The following is a 17,105-nucleotide window of genomic DNA, read 5'->3' as shown; positions in this document are numbered from 1 at the left end:
TTTCTTTTCCTTGAACCTCTCCCCCAGCCACTACTATTTTCACTTGAATTTCCCCACATATTTAATTTGTTTATAAAATTCCTTTTCCTATTATTATAGAGCTCTGATCTGTTATTTTTGTTTGGATCATAAGCATAACATCAGTGATACCAGCTGTAGCTGCTACTCTACCAGCATCAGCATTCTGCCTCCAACAGTGGCTATGAGATATTCAGAAGATGAAACAAATCCACAATTCACCTATCAAATCATGCACTAACAAGCAGGATAAGACAGGTGAATTCTTTTTCTGAATCCCTCAGCATTCAGCTTCCACTCCGGAGCATGAGATCTGCTTACTTTTAACTTCACAGGCACATCTACACATTTTATTAAGACTCATAAAAAAATCGTCTTTTATATCCAAGGTATTTAATCAAATTCTTGGCATGATGATTAACTAAAATTCTGGAACAGATAGGAGGGGGGCAAAAACAGCATAGGAAGACTTTTCTCCCCAAAACACAAATAAATGTAGTAGTAACTCTTTAGCTCACTCTGTTACGTGCCACAGGCATATGGAAGGAGGCATACAGAAAAAAGCAACACCATATTTCTGTCCCAGGAAGAACACAGGTGGGTCATAATCAATCAGTGCTTCAAAATAGCTGCCTTTTATACACACAAAATAGAAGGCTGGATCCAGAACACATCCAGATCTCAGCTTCATGCTGCTGGCTCATCTCTAAGAAAACAAATCAAACCCAAAAATTTCCTACTGGGTTATTTAGAAGTTCACTGAAGACTTTGAAGTTTGGGTCCAGGCTGTAGCCAGCTCATCCAGGCTTGTGCTCAGCTTGGGAAAGACCTGAATTCTCCGTGAGCCCAGCCACCCCAGCCTTCCTGCTGTCACAGGCGTATTCATTTCATACAGGTGAATCCTTTAGCAAAGTCACCTGGCCTTAAAAGGGACGTGCTCTGAGGGTCCGAGACCCCCTTAGCTTGAACAAAAACTCTTTTGCTGTCCTGGTTTCGGACTATATCAGGGTAGTTAATATTTAGGCCACAGTGGGGTTTACTGAGTCAGCCACTGGAAGACATTTCTGGGGACCAGGCTCCAAACCCGGTCCTCTTCTAAACAGACTGAAACAAGTCAGTCCGCATCTCTGCTCAGGCCTATTTTTGTCTATTTTAAGTTGGAAACACTTCAGGTAGGAACTGCATCTCATTAAATATTCACATGAACAGAGCTGTATAGTGTCACTGACATTCAAATACTCCTCCTGATCAAGCATATGTTGCCTAACCTGGTTCTGCCATGTCAGGTTATTCCCAATAGGAAAACTGACGTACAGAAAAACAAGGCATCTTGCTGAATTCCTGTCTCTGCTCACACAGCTCAATCCGCTAGCCCAGTCCTGGTGGTTTAGGATTAAGCCAAGGAAAGGTCCACATGCAGATGCCAGTATCAACTGAATTAGTTGTGATGCTGACAACAACAATACTATGGCAGGAAGGATTTCTGCTAATGCTGCTCAGAGCCAGCCAAAACACAGGCTACGCTTTCAGCAAGTGCAGTGTGGGTCACTTTGGCTTCTGTGCCATGTTACCCTGCCACAATCTCCCCTCTCACTGCTGAGGGGATGCTGTCCTCTGCTCATAACTATCTGTGGTTAAAACTATGCCTTAGTCTAGTCAAATATAAATTCTGTACAACTTTTTTACTTTCGTATTCTTTATCAGTGGTCATTTGAGGGGCTGCTTGGTTAGGGTGTTCTTCTGCTTGCACATTTTATGTGCAAGCTGGACAGTGTAGAGAGGAGGCATTTAGATCCAAATCAGAACCTCTTAAGTTCCTCTCATAGTTAAAGTTGGATCAGAGTTCAGGTGAAACAGTGCCAACATTTTCAAACTGCTCTCAGAAGATTTTAGCTGGAATATCTTCTGGACAGTAGCTGTTCTTGGGAAGTCCACCTAAGGCCAAAATTCCATAGAAATGCTTCTTGCAAGAACTGAACTACAGCCCTACAGCAGAGCTCCTTTCTGTACTAGACCTAAAATGGGAACCATCAGAAGCGTTTCTCTCTCTACCCCCTCCCCATTTCCCTTGACTGAATTCAGCACTGAGGATGCATTTCCATCTATTTTGTCTTAGTCTGATGTGTTGTGGGAATGCAGAAAACAAATAGTCACCTAGAACCTCCTCCCTCCTGCCCCAAGAGCTCATGTGCCTTTGGACGTCCTCCTTGCACTTTTCAAACCTTTCGCACACCTTTCAGTCTTCATCTATGGCTCCAGCCTATGGCAAAAGCCTTTACCTGGGCAGTAACTTCCACACAAGTGGTTTTGTAATCTTTCAATCACCAAACTCTATAAGCAGCTATACACAGTGAAAAATTCGACTATCACTAAGAAAACTTTTTTTCGATTATGTTTATCCTCAGCCACCTCAGAGCATTCACTTTCAAATATAAACTTAGCTTACTAACACTATAAATCATGGATGTATTTGTAAACCTCAGGGACCATTACTGCAAATTTCTCTACTCACATAAACAGCACTGGGCCTGATTTAAAAGACTGCCCATGAGTCAGCCTGGCTCTCAGGTATGTTACAATACTCAGAGAACCCCTCTGGTTCTCTGGTTCTCCCTACCACCCCCCTGGTGGTACCAGGTATGTACCACCAATAAACACCAGCTCCTCACAAACTAACATCAACTGGAGGTTTCTGCAGTGATATCTCACTGCATCTCACAAAGATGAGATATTTGGTATCTCACAAAGATGATGGGCAGAGGAGAGTTGGACAACTCTGCCTCCAGCTGCATCTGCTTCATGCAGCAGGGTATGACGTAGTTTTCTTTAATCCAGTAAATCCATATGCTGTGCCAGTGAGTGGATTACCAGCCTGGGTTCAGAAGAAGCATTTGTGACGTGTCATCATTTACATGAGTTCAGAGTACATGTAAAAATAATATTTTATTCTCTCCATGCTCCACTCCTAGCTCTGCTACATTTTTTGATGATATTGCATTCATTTTGCGCTGATATAAACACACCTAAACAAAAGATAGGCTCACTTCCTTTTTCAAGATTTTCGGCTGATTGTATACCTGCTTGTGCAGGTCTCAAAATAAAAATCAACAGCTGGGCAAAGCAACAAAGCAAATTTGGACATGTTAAAACCATATTCTCAGTGTGTCTCTAGTGAACTTTGCAGAGGTTACACTCAATATAAAGTTCGCTCTTTTCGTTCGATTTAGTTCCCCTCTTCTTTTAGCAAAGAAGGTGACAAATGATTATGCACAAACAGAATTTTTAATGATGGTCCTCCTCAATTTCCACAAGCCTGGACAGCATAAGCTTACAGGTCATGTAATGTGATTTGCTGCAGCCTTTTTGCCCAAATATTTTACATCTCCACTTATTTATATTTTCCAGATCATGTACAAACTTGAACCAACCCTCACAGCAGCCTTACCAAATGCAACTACTATAGCGTTATCATCCTCTAACACATACAGACACAGGGGTCAAGAAGTCAAATGACTTGTATAAGATCATACACATCATCAGCAAAAAGCAGGGTCAGAACTCACGAGATGATTCCAGCCTCCTGGCAGCACAGCGTTGTCTGTAGCTACAAACCACAGGCATAGCTTCAGCCATTTTTGCATCTTTGAAAGATGTTACCAAAATTCGCAATCAAAAGGCTCAAAGCGTTTAAAGTTGGCCTTGTTTAATCCCATTTCTTAGGGGTACATGTCAAATAATGCATGATGTGGTAGCAGAAAGAGTCCAAGCAATATTAAATAAAATACAAAGGCAACCTCACAGGGCAGAAAGGTAATATCCCTAACACAGCTCTGTGGTGATCACACCTGGAATACTTCATTCAGCTCTGGAGAACTCATTTCCTGAATGACAATAACAACCCAGAGGAAGATCACAAGAGAGCCATAAAAATGTTAAGCAAGCAAAGAGGGACTGACTTACAAAGAGAGATTAAAAGAGCTAAGGATGCATCGACTGACTAAATCCTAAGAAGGGGACGTAACAACTGTCTGCAAGTATTAAAAGAGCATTAGCAAGGGCAAAGAATCATTTTAGTGAAACAAAAGTTTACAGCTATAGGTAGTAGTAGTAAATTAAAAATTATGAAAACATTTATTGACCAAAACAGTCATTTTAATAGCAAAATCTACTAGAGTATTGAGTAGACCTGATAATACGCTTAACTAACACTACTGCTTCTCAACTTTTCATCCTTTAAGAACACAAAAATTGTCAGCTAAATCCTGAAAACACTCTATTTTGAAATTTTAGGTTGAAAACAAGTTTTGAAGTTTCCCCAGTGGAATATTCTATCCTTGGTTGGGGAATTTTCAGACATCCTTAACCCTGAAGCAACACAGACATGTCAGGTCCATTGCTTTTGCACTACCCCAGGTATAAGCTGCAGCTCTGACTAGGAACTCCCTGATAGAAGTAGACCAGCCTGCATGTACTGATGAACGATGTCCCAAATTGGGCATTCACCAGTGGCTCCTGTCTCTCGTCTAACCATCCTGAAGAACAGCCATGAAAATAAATGCCAGATCCCATTCTATTTGGCTTTGGGATAATTTCCAATAATGAGGGAACTAAACAATTCAATATTTAGTATTTTCTGTTTCTCCTCTTTGTTTTCTCCAGGACACAGGACAGGCACATAAGTGGACCTTTTTGACAGTCTATCAGGACACAAAAGGCTCCATCTGCCGAACTCAAGCAAACCTTGTTGCAACAGTTTAGAGAGTCACCAACCCACTTGTTCACCCTACCCCACTGCTGGGAGCTACCATGCCTTGAATGAGTCTGCCAAAGGGAACGGGTATGCTTGTGCCTTAGCCAGTCAGGTTCACTGCACTCTTGTCTTTCACTTGAAGAACAGCATAATATTTAACTACTGGGCTTTTACTGGGATCTGATTTACAGAGTGATCAAGATCTATGGATGTAAAGCACAAGGGAACCACAAGCTTGTGTTATAACAGTGTCAACTTTTGGTTCCTTTGTCTTGGGAAATGCTCTTTTTTTGCTACCAAACTTTAATGACAATTTTTAAAGGGTTCTATTTGTCTTATTTTATTAAACCTGCTAGTTCTTAAGAAAAGCAGTGGCTGTCTACTCCATAAGATATGAGCACAAACAAAAGCCTACATCAAAAGCCTATTGCTGGTTGGCCAATTTCCATATAACCTAATATGGTTAAGAAAATGTTTGACTGGAGCCCAGAGCAGAGTGCCAAACTTAACAACTCTGCAGTAAGCAGAGTGCCACAGAGCCCTCTGCTTAGCCTCACTGTAATTTCAGTTTGGTGCAGTTACTACCTATTCACATGAACTAGACCATAATTGTACTTCTGCACGGTTACAAAACCCAGATACTTTTGTTCTCTCTCCCTTGCCAGTGAAGATTAACACTAGCTGCCGTACAAGGCTTTCAGAGATAGAAGATCATTGGAGTGTTTCCCTTCTTGGGCTAGATATATTAAGGAAATCCTGGGTATCCCGAGGATATAAAAGAACATGCACTGTATGAGGCAGTCTGCGTTTGTGTAAACATGCCAGAAAGCGGAGGTCTTAAAGGGCTCCAATACAAGAACACACTTTCTATATCTACTGCTAACGTACACACGAAGGGTTTTACAATATTAAATCTATATGCAGGGCAGGTATTTTCTCCACTATCTGTTTTGCTACTGCTGCCATTTATGAAACTTGGCAAGGTGCAGATTGCTTACCTGCCTCTGAGCTCACGGCAAAATAAACCTTGCCCACTCGTGTCATGTATTTGCATTTCTGTCTTTCAAATTTCGCCGGGCAGCAAGTGGTTTAGGATTTTTAAAATAGTTAAGACAAAAAAGGGTTACAAAGCAAATGAATGACATTACCAAGGCCAGTCTTTAAGTCACACTTCAGTCCTCTCACTTACTCTTTAATCTAATGCCACTGAAACGATTGCGAAGTCTGATAACAGGGATTTGGCGACAGAGGAAAAGTGGATCGTTGAGCTTATATCAGTGAAACAAGTCACTAAGCATTAAAAGAACAATGCTACCTTGATTATGCAAAAGGGTTAGCCAGCCTCTCCCAGATCATTTCCTATGAGATCATATGCAGACTTGGAAACAGAAGGGACTGGTTTCAGGATGTTTGGAAGCCTTTTATGGACTATATTAACAAGGCACAGGCTGTTCCCTAAAACTGATTGTACATCAAATTCCATTACAGCCACATGCCCTTGGTTGGAATGCCTTTTGCATATATGATAGTACCAACAACCACCAAAAAAAGCAGCAATTCTGGCGTTTAATCCCTGTGAATTGTGGGGGGTTTTTTGAGTACTGGGTATTAATTGTAATGTTCTGGGTGTGGCTAGCACACAACAGGTTACAATGGGATATCTGTTAAGTTCCCTAAACTTTAAAGCATCCTACAGAGTTTAGCCACAACTTTGTAAAACGTTAAATACCTGTCTTACATAGGTAGAAAAAAAATGCTACATTGCAAGATGTTGGAATGATACCTAATAACTATTAGAGGCCAATTTTGATTTTTCTTCTCCAGTAAGTACTAACAGAAAAACATACATCTACACAAAAAAAATCAGTACTTGAAAAACACTAATTTTTTAGTATGTTTTTTAGTAATTTTTTTTTTTTAATTTATTTTGCTATTTGAGGTCTTAGCTAATGCATTTACCACCAAAGACATTTTCCAGTCATTTTAGTTACCATACATTCATCCTTGATCTGGAAAGTTAGAAAGCAAGCCAGCAACAGCAGCCCTTTTCTAAGAATTAATGCTGTGCATTTTCTTATTTTTTAGAATTTTACATCTAGGCATTATTTTCCTGGTGATGCGTAGGAACGAGGCAGATGCCTCACATGCACCAGGACTTCCCCGTGGTTCCAGGCAGACCCATGAGTCTATAAACACACTTCAAACGCTGTAACTCTGTTTGGAAGTGTCAAGGCATTATGAAGTCTCTGGCCTTCAGCCTCTTTAGCAAGGCTTATGCATCACTTGGGTTTCACGTTAACTCTTTGGCAATGCGTAAGTTGCATGCTGAGCTTTACAAGACCTGCACTGTTAGAGGCTGAATTTCACTGTGGGAGGCAAACTAATCTGTTAATTGAATTAGCTAACATTCATCTATTTACTAGCAATGATATTATCAGATCTTGTTTTCAGTTGAAAATAACACAACATTTTCAAACAGCAGCTCTCAAAGAAAAGTAATAATCTTCCCTTCCGTTTACAGATGGGGGAAGAGAGGCACAGATAAATGCAGTTACCTGCCCAAGCCTGGCTGGTCGTTCAACAGCAGCACCTCCTGCATCCCAGTTAAGTGCTTCCCCCCACCAGGTTGCACTTTCTCCTACCATCTGCATGGTCCTAATGCTAATATGATCTGCATCACTGCTGCCATGGCTGGAGAACGAAAACATTCAGAATGAAGATTCCCCCAGTGTCAAACTGCTATCTCTTATTAGAAATAAGACACATTTTTGTTCTTGTTGGTACTGAAGAGAAATAAGAGGCACCTGCGCAGAGGAATGAAAAACTCAGAAGTTTATTACAATTATTTGCTATCTGTTTAACAATAATGCTGTTCTCTGTGCCAAAGAGGATGCAATAAAGACAACCGTTGCCTTTGCTCAGTTAGGGGAATAACCACCCCTGATACATTCTCCCAGGAATCCATCCTTAGAGCCTTGCCCATCGCTATTTATAACTGAGTAAATATTAGAGGGTTCACATCTTTTGCCCTGAAAAAACAAGACCTTTGGCCTTAACATTTTTTTGGAAAGTGCTTCAGAGGAGGCTGTTACAGTGAAACAGGCTGAAATAACGTTTCCTTCCATGAAAATTTCCTCTTAAAAATATATGGCCCAAAGGAGGAACACTAGACCTCAAATATACCACAAATATGGACAAGTCTGCCTGCAGGCATTTGGAGGCTGGGAATTTGCCCAAAACATTATCCTTACAGAATTAACCAACTCTCTGTTAGTCAGCATAGTTAACAGCCTCAAAAAAATAATTTTACTCTGACATGCCTTTGTCAGGACAGCTCACCAATTGCATATTGCATTGTTTTCCACTGCTTAAGGATTAATTAATCCCAAAGACTGAAACTGGAGCCTTTACACCTCTACATACAAATAAAAAAAAGCGTTTGGGAGCCAATACTGTCCAACAAACCATCACTTTCAGGTTTCTGTTAGTCCTGGCTTTAGCTCAGCTCACCCTGCCTCTCCTTTTCCTCATCTCCTGACACAAGCTATGATAGCCAGAGCCCAGAAAAGCAGGCAAGCTATGGCTGACCACACAAACTCGGTATGTGCTCAGGACTCTGCCCTGCTTGGGACTCTTGAATCTGCCTGATGAACACCACTTATCATAAAAGGTGGACTAGAAAAATGGTATGAGACAGGCAACACGACTCAAAGGCAAGCCTTTATGTGCTATTCGGTCACTAAGAGTTAATGCAGACACAATAGCCATCAGTTCTGCCATGTATATGACCATGACTTCTTGGGACGCTTATAAAACATTACCCTCATGGGAAAAGTCAAGATCAGATCTGCGATATCCCTCATCCAAGACACAGCCCTTGATAGTGGCCAGTCATTTCACAGAGGTGTTCAACAGAGTAACCATTCAAGGCAAGTCCCTTCCTCACCTCCTCATTGAGGTTGGCTTCTTGACCTAAGTTTTAAATCCCTTTTAATTGTTTTCCTTAGTCTTCACTACTATAACTCTGTATTGTATTACTATTTTATATAATTGTCCCATCCTTTTGGATCAGTGAATTTGCTACGCATGACATCATAACCTCCACCTGTGTAGTCAGAATGATGGAGTTCCCTCACTTGGAGCAATTTGTGCTAAACAGCAATTATAAAACAAGTGTAGCCTGGGAACATTTATTATCATCATCATTGCTTAGCAAGACTCCTATCAAGTGCTGAAGCAACAATCTTTTGAAAGGCAAATTTCCTCCCACCTGGCAAGCAGAATTGTTTTACATGTCCCTATCAAACTAAAAACAGAACACCTAGGGAATATAGAGTCATTGACTTTGCTAACATATTCAGCAACATTATTATCTTAATGACATATAATAGTCTCCATATTCATAATCTTTCACTAGGAGAAAGACTAGTATGGCTGTTGAGCTGAAATAATTACCTCAGTCTGTACCCTGTGTGTACAACTGATGTGTGTGTGCAAAGACGACCGCATGTAGGTTTAATGACAAAGGTAAATAAGAGTTAGACCTTCTCAAGGGAAGAAATGGTCCCTTCCCATTCAGGTAATGCCCAGGGACCATGGGAGCCACAATGTGGAAGAATTTCTCCAGTGTTTCGGAGAGCTAGATTACCATGCACATGCTTACTCATAATCCTTAGCACACAAAACACTAACAAAAGGAAACATCAAGGTGGAAGACTCCCAAATACCCAAGCAATTTCTGACAGTCAGTTCAATCAAGGACTACCATAAAGTATCTTCCCAATGTGTTAAATTAAGCTCAATACTAACCACCCAGAATGGCCTCTTTCCACACCAGACCTTGAGTCTGAAACTAAGCTAACACTGAAGTGCTGCTCGTCACAGCAATTGTCTCAACTGAACAGAAATACCTCCAGGAAAAAAAAAATATATATATGTAAAAGCATTAATAGCATATCTCACCAGTTATGATGCCCCTGAGCCTGGAAGATGCTGCCTCTTCAGCTCCCAAGGGATTCTTTGAGCAACCAGTTATCACAGGCACTGGAAAGACAGAAGTGTTTATGGGTGGGAATGAAGAGGGCACCAAAGACAGAAGAACTTTACAGTAAGGATGATCTAGAAAGCAGACCAGCTCTCGATCCTTGCTGCAGTTGCTAGGTACTATTGCGCCACTGACTAAGCTGACTTGCAGCTCCTTTTCTTTTTCCAGTGACTCCTCCGTGAGGAAGAAGAAAATCCCAAGCAAGAAAGGGCAGACTGCACTCTGCATCTGAAGTCCCATTAAGGGAAAAGAGTTGCTTCCACTTGCAGGGAAAACTGCTCCATTCACCTGATCCTGCTGCTATGACTGTAACCCAATCACAGTGTAATGCAATCCTGAGAACAGCCTGGGAAGCATCAGCCACAGAACTGAGAATTTTAATAGCCAAACTGCACTGATTAATATGGAGCCAAACCTGATTATGCCCCCATGATTCAATTCACAAAAAATATCTGAGGGAATTCCCTATTTGTTTTGGCTGTAGACCAGCACGGTTCCTTGATTGCTGGCTGCCTCCAGTCAAAGATGCAAAAACATTTGGCTATTTCTGCATAGCTGCTGGAGTGCATTTACACAGTTTTCGGTGACGGGTTGTCTGCCTGCCTTTACATGTACTTAGCCACTTTGACTGTTACAGTGATAGAACAGCCACCTCCGAGTAATAGCCAGGATAAATGATAACAGCTTTGGCAGCATGCAGTGAGACTGGAAAATGCCTCCGAGTGATGCCTCAGCAGAAGAACAGGAGGGGGTTCCTGGGAGAACAGACTCAGATATCCCACTTGGAGTAGCATAAGCCAACTGGGAATCTTCTCAGAGGCTCTGGTGGCTCCCATCCCCTTTCATCTACAGAGGCAGTGAAAAGAAAAAACTTCCAAATGTCTATATACTCAAAAGACAAAAGGCTGGTATCACAAGGTCCAGAGAAATTTTATTTATCTGTTAAACCAGGTGAAGAAACATCTCTCAAAAATGAGCTGGCTTCACAATCAGCCTTTAATTAGAAAAATACACAGTTTATCTTCCCTGTTCTCCACCTAATCAACACAATCAGCAGATGCGTTTAAGAGTATTCATTAGGCTAACTGGCTTTAGCAGGAGGTTTGACAAAGCTCTGGAAAAATATATCATGCTTTTGCAAATGACACTGCATTTCTGCACCATTTCTTCTAAATCCCTAAGCGGGGTGGGGTGGTTTGCTTATCTTAGGGAATTTTGAGGGGTTTGTTTTAATTTTATACTGCCTGCCAAATGAGGTCTTATGAAGACAGCATGTGATGGGATGATGGAGGAGTCAAAGTCTCCACAACACATACAGTACTGTGCTCTACCATATGGCTAAATACAACTTGTACCCTGTTGTTTTACAAAAACAAGAAACACCTTTGTTGGCCCAAGAACTACCAAGATGGAAAATCGCAGCTGGGTCCAGCTGAGGTGGCAGTTCCTACAGGAAACTCTACTCTGGACCTTTCTAAGACTGCATCACAGTAAGCGCTGAAGACATCCACTTTTCCTGAGGTTTGCCAAATCCAGGAGATCTGGTGAAAGGAATACAGATTCCCCGTGAGCATTGCAGAGGTCCAGGTTTCTGGACTATCTCAGCCTCAATAAAACTCCCATTAAAGCCAATAGCAGTTGAATGTTCTCATCCAGAGAAAAATCTAGATCTGTCCTTGCATCAATAAAATGCAAAACTGCTCCAGTCATTAATAAAATCCAATGACTAACATGCCTTTCAGGAGTCATGTAGCTACATGAGGTGATCCAATTCTTTCAAGTAGGAATTTAGCTTTTACAATGCTCACCCTACGTAACTTACTGTAGCCATGAAAAAAAAAGAAATAAACTATCATTTACATATGATGAGGAAAATAAAAATTCAAAGGTGCAATATAGTAGAGTTAAACAGCATTAAATTCTGTAACTTCCTGACTGCTGAGGTATTTCAGAGATAAAGCTCCATCAAAGGTGGACATGAGTCTTAATCAGAAGAACATCTCATTTCCATTCTAAGGCTTTCACTTAGCCTTGTTTCCTGTGATACCTTAACATCAAGTCATTCTGAAGTGCTCACATTCACAAGGTACTTAAGCATGCTCCTCACCAACCAAACAAGATTACTCACCTACTTGAAATTAGGCACACATTTGTTGAGGCAGAGCCAAAACATACATGCGCACACATATACCTGACCAAAGACAAGTTTTTCTTTCATGGGCTGGTTTTATTCTGTAGTCCAAAGCACAGTACCAAAAAAATAAAATAAAAATAAGTCCATTATGCCACATCTCTTCAAGAATTCCTCAGCGAAACAAAATTAATGAATATATTTTACACCATTTATTTCCTAATTGCAATGACATTTTCCATGCATAAAGTCTGTATGTGTGCCCTCAAAGCTATCAAAACCTGAATTCTCTCCTAAAAGGAAATAATAATGACACATCTATGAAATTAAAGACTACGAATGAGTGAACACTAATGACTAGGCAGGATTTGAGCCAGAGGAGTGTTTTATCCACTTGTTGATATACTTTTATACTGTTTTATACCATATAGCCTGCAAAATATCAAAGTCAAGGGACACCGACAACTAAAAAGATTGTTTAAAACTAATCTATTTGGTTCACACTCAAGCAATCTCTGGATGCAACACCTGAAGAAAAGCTGAGACTTAATTATCTTGCACTTCTTTCCTAAAGGAGGCCAAAGCGTGATACAAATGAATTTACCTTATTATTTCTTTAATCTTTCCTATAGACCATCTCATTATATTTACTTACATATTGATCAACTAATTACCAGGTTTGGGAAATGGAGGTATGGTTACCAAACCCAAACAGTTGTGGAAGTACAAACTTCCTCTTCCTCTTGAAGTTGTCAGTACTATCTTTCTTTTACAATTTTATAGCTAGAGATAGCTACTTCTAAAAAGAGAAGCAGACCATTTACATTTTTATAAGCACACTAAAGCATGTTTTTCCATTGCTCTTTTCCAAGGTGAAACTCTGTTCTCTGTAGGAAGGGGGAAATTACCATTTTCAGAAAATAAAGTCATTACAGTTTAGATCACAAGGCATTAGTCTAATATTTTTGAGAAATTCCTTCCCTTCAATTTAACTTGACCACTACAATAAGCAACCTGGATTCTGTGGGTTACTTTTGCATACTGGAGCAAGCTTTGTGTAAACATGGTATAGCACCATAATTCTTTGTAGGTCAAGCGAAATAACCAAGTATACATTTTCTATCTCTCCCCTCCCTCAAAGTAAAAACTAATGGTACACCACAAAAAAATTTTTAAGTTTTCTGAGCTAGTCCTTAAAACCTGGAGTGCCTGTAAGTTGTCCAGATCAACCCAGAGCACAACTTTTTAATGGTTTAGGCCATTTTGGTGACATGAATGAACATGAGATCTCATTCACTGTTACACTGCTGCTTATTTGATACCAGGTCAACCCAGGTGATGTGAGCACAGGAGCTGTAGAATCAGGTTGAGCTCTGAGGAAGATGAGCTGCAGGGCTTTGCACACATCCCATTTCACAAAGATGAGGGCCTACGGACTGGTCCCTTCCCGCATCAGTCAGTGTCAGGATGTTACATGCCGACTGGAAATTGGGTTGAGGCACCGTAGCCTCTCACAGCAGGGCAATCCTGGTGGGCCTGTTCCATGGTATTAAATGTGGGAACACTTAGATGGTAGAGCCTGCATTAGCAAACAAAAACGATGGCACCAAGGGCTACCTACTTCCATTTTCCTGGAAGGGGCTTGATCCTCTTTTCTATAACCTAAATAAGGAAACAAAAACGTCTTACTTCATTGCCCACACCCATGAAATGCCATACCCTTTGAAGTTTTGTTTGGCCAAAATGCTGAGGACAACTCCCCCCATTATGGCACAAACATTTAAATACCTGTAGAAATCAAACTTTGATTTCTGAAATCAAATTGGAGCCCTGGCTGAGGGCTATTAAAGCAGGAGGAGCAAACGACAGCCAAGCAACTCATTGAAACCATATCAGGTATGGTGCTGATTCAGAGGAAAGCATTATATGTGCTGAATTACCGTGCTTTCCAGCAATTCTGGCTGCAGAAGTTCCCAGGGATTACTTGGCCTGGTTTTATTCAGCTCCTGAGATCAAAAGACATCACAATCCAAGTGGATCTGGGCTGCAGACATTTTAAAGGAGACAAATGGCAAAAATATCTTTCAGTGCAACCAGCAACATCATCTTCTACTTGTGATCACCTGAAGAGACAACATGAAAACCACCACCCGTCAAAAAAAGAAAAAAAAAAAAACCCCCCCCCCGCCCCAGCCAGCAGCTCCTCTTTGATGTCCTAATAGCAAGCAACCCACAGCGCAGAATCACACATATAACTCAACCACATCTGAAATGCTCGATAGGGTAGTCATCCTCAGATGCAAATTTCCAACTCTTACAGCTGACAAGGCTGAAGACAGAAATGTGACAGAAAGGTGTAATAGGTTGCAGCTTATAGACTTCTCAGGTGCTTTTGAAAATGTCCTTTAAGATGTCATTTTTCACAAGATACATATATATGTGTATATATATATATGGCTGGTTAAAGGGACATAGTTAAAATGGCAAAACAATAATTCTGCCTGCCACAGCAAGGTAACTTCTTTTACACTTTTATCTTACCTATTAAAATAAGTCCTTTAATTTCTCCTCTAACAGCATTTAAAAGAGACCTAAAGCAGTTTTGCCTGTTACTTGAGCTAGAGTAGCACTTATTTTTTCACATTATTTTTCACCACTGATGTGAGAAAGCACAGTTAGCCATAACCTTGCTCGAAGTACAGCTTTTGGTCCCTTTCATAACTCAAACTTGAAACTCAATTTCTCACAATTTGTGCTAACAGTAATTAGATGACAACTCAACATGTGATAACAGGAAAAAAAAAATGCAGGTTATCTGTTGTTTCCTTGTCAGCCTACAAAAACACAGCATATGCGTGAATGCTGCACGTGTAGGCAGAACCCTGTTTTAAAATCTCTGATCAGACATTTCTGATTAAAACTCACACCACCCACCCATCTATCCTACTGCCTCTGTCAATTCTGGTATCAATCATCAACAGAAACATTTGCGTTTTAGAAAAGAATGGCTTTTTTGAGGATCCTTTAAGTCTTGCATCTATTTACTCCAAAGAAGGTCATGTCCTATTTTATACATTTTTCCCCTGACATTTTTCTTCCATGTTTTTCTTTATAGGAGACTGAAAGATAGAGATTCTGTACATTTTTGTGGGACAATTGTATTGGGCAGCCAGCCAATTCCTAAGCCAGTATCAGCAGTGAATTTATAGCTCAAAGAAAAGAAAACTCTGAAGAGACAGGGGTTTGTGGGAGGGAGATTTTGTTTGGTTTTGTTGTTTAAAATCTGCAAAGCTGTTTTTGACAAGTTTGTCATCAGGCTCTGGAATTTAAAGTATCATCTGCTCTGAAGGATCTCTAGCACCCAGTCACACCATGCTGAACACCTCACTCATACTCCAGCTCCTGTCCCTGGGGCTATTCCTTCTTTGGTACGCGCTGGCAGACCTAATGAGCGCTCCCTGCACATTTAAACTGACCACTGGTAGTCTATATTATAAAACACATAATTTTTACTTCACCCCTCATTTTCTTAATTCTCTGGAGCTTCAATCTGTGCTGATGTAAAGAATAAAATACAAGCCGAACAACATTTTGCCTAGTCTGAGACTTTGCTACAGTGCTGAAATTTAGCCTTTGCTCATAAAAATACAAGGTTTTTGAAGCAAAGGTCATCTCACAGGTATCAGTAGGACAATTATAGTTCTACAAGCGGGGAATGCACTGAGCATTAAATACTTAATTTTAACAAATGTTGTGTTGACAGAAGGCACCCAGCATAGCTTCAGGACAGGCTAAGAGTTGGATGGGACTGAAGGTTGTGTCAGCAATACAAAGGCATAACACTGTCACACAGCTGTCAAAGCCACACATCTAGAGATAAAGGCACATCCCAAGATAAGGCAGCAAACTGATGGCAAAGCCTTACAACTTGTTGCTCCAGAGCGAGGAGGACAGCTAGACAAGCAGATACGGCAGCGAGCGCACTGAAGGAGGAGTATTAATGGATGTTCACACTCTGGCTGAGACTGCTCTGGCCCTCAGCTCATTCCCACACATTGCTGTAAGGGAGCCAGCAGTGAGTCATTTTTCCTAAGCATAGCTCCTGATCGATCCTAGCAGCCAAGCATATACATGAGCATGCAGGACACACTCCCTTGCCCAACAGTCCATCCTTTGTCACAACTTTGCACAGTGCAAGGAGGGCCCATGAGGCAGCATCTCCTCACAGTCAGCAGGACCATAACACCCCCCCCAAGCACGCTGTGCTCCGCCAGTACCCCCCATTGCGCTTTTCAACCTCTAACCAGTGCTGGTTCAATGCTAAACACCAACTCCAGAAGAACAGCTTCAGCACTTCCAGAAAAATACATGCACATGCCTTTCTATAGATTAAAAATCAGAAGCACGTAGTTCTTTCCTTGTTTGGCTGCTGAAGGTCTGCTGCTTTTAAAGCACACCCCTCAATTTTTACTCCTATTTCTGATAGAAGCATGATTCTGTGCCAGCTAAACATTTCACAGAGGATCCAAGAACATCCCTGAATCATTCCCCATAAAATTAAATGTACATTTTTAGAGTTTAAAGCTTTTTTTCTTTTTACCAGTGGCTACAGTATAAATCATACCCTCCTTTATGAACTGAGGAGCTTCTCAAAGATGCAAATTTCACTCTGTTCATTTCAGACTGGTATGGCTCACATAACTTATTAATGAAAGATCTCATTAATCTCAGAATATAAAGGTGAGAAAGGCTTTCTCACAGAATCCCACAATTCCAGAAAAAATCCAAAGTCAGGCTCCTACAGCAACCAGAAGAAACTCAAACACTCTTCATACTAAAGAGGGCAGCATATGACAGACATTTTGTATTTAAATGAACCAGCAAATAGTGTCTTGGGAACAGGGGAGGGAAGAAGAGAGAAACAACATTTATTGGAAAACAGATCTACTAAAGCAAGTTTATTTTGAGACATTTGAGTTGAAACATGTTTGGGAAAATATTTGAATGAGCCATTTGAAAAAGATGCAAAATTTTTTGTTGGTACTGCATTTTTTATTTGGTAGCAGTCTACTTTATTCCACAGATTTTAAGACATGTTTAAGATTCTGTAGGTTTAGTATTACATCACTAATGGTTCATAATGAAATTCCAGAGTAGCAAAA

The 17,105-nt window shown here is 40.6% G+C and overlaps 1 protein-coding gene across 5 annotated transcripts in view; it reads right to left on the bottom strand.

Annotated features, from left to right (window-relative positions):
• CALD1 (caldesmon 1) overlaps nucleotides 1-17,105 on the bottom strand; it is a 203,638-nt gene that overhangs the window by 150,684 nt on the left and 35,849 nt on the right. For all 5 annotated transcript variants that reach the window (XM_009278978.2, XM_009278980.2, XM_009278982.2 and 2 more), the window contains exon 2: nucleotides 9,731-9,811. The gene's annotated coding sequence lies outside the window, so the exon portion shown is untranslated. The remainder of the gene's footprint in view (nucleotides 1-9,730; nucleotides 9,812-17,105) is intronic.

This window comes from Aptenodytes forsteri, unplaced genomic scaffold (assembly GCF_000699145.1).
Source record: "Aptenodytes forsteri isolate BGI_AS27 unplaced genomic scaffold, ASM69914v1 Scaffold241, whole genome shotgun sequence".
In the NCBI taxonomy this organism is placed as follows: domain Eukaryota; kingdom Metazoa; phylum Chordata; class Aves; order Sphenisciformes; family Spheniscidae; genus Aptenodytes; species Aptenodytes forsteri.
The sequence above is the reverse complement of the archived record's forward strand: the minus strand, read 5'-3'. Positions and strand labels throughout refer to the sequence as shown.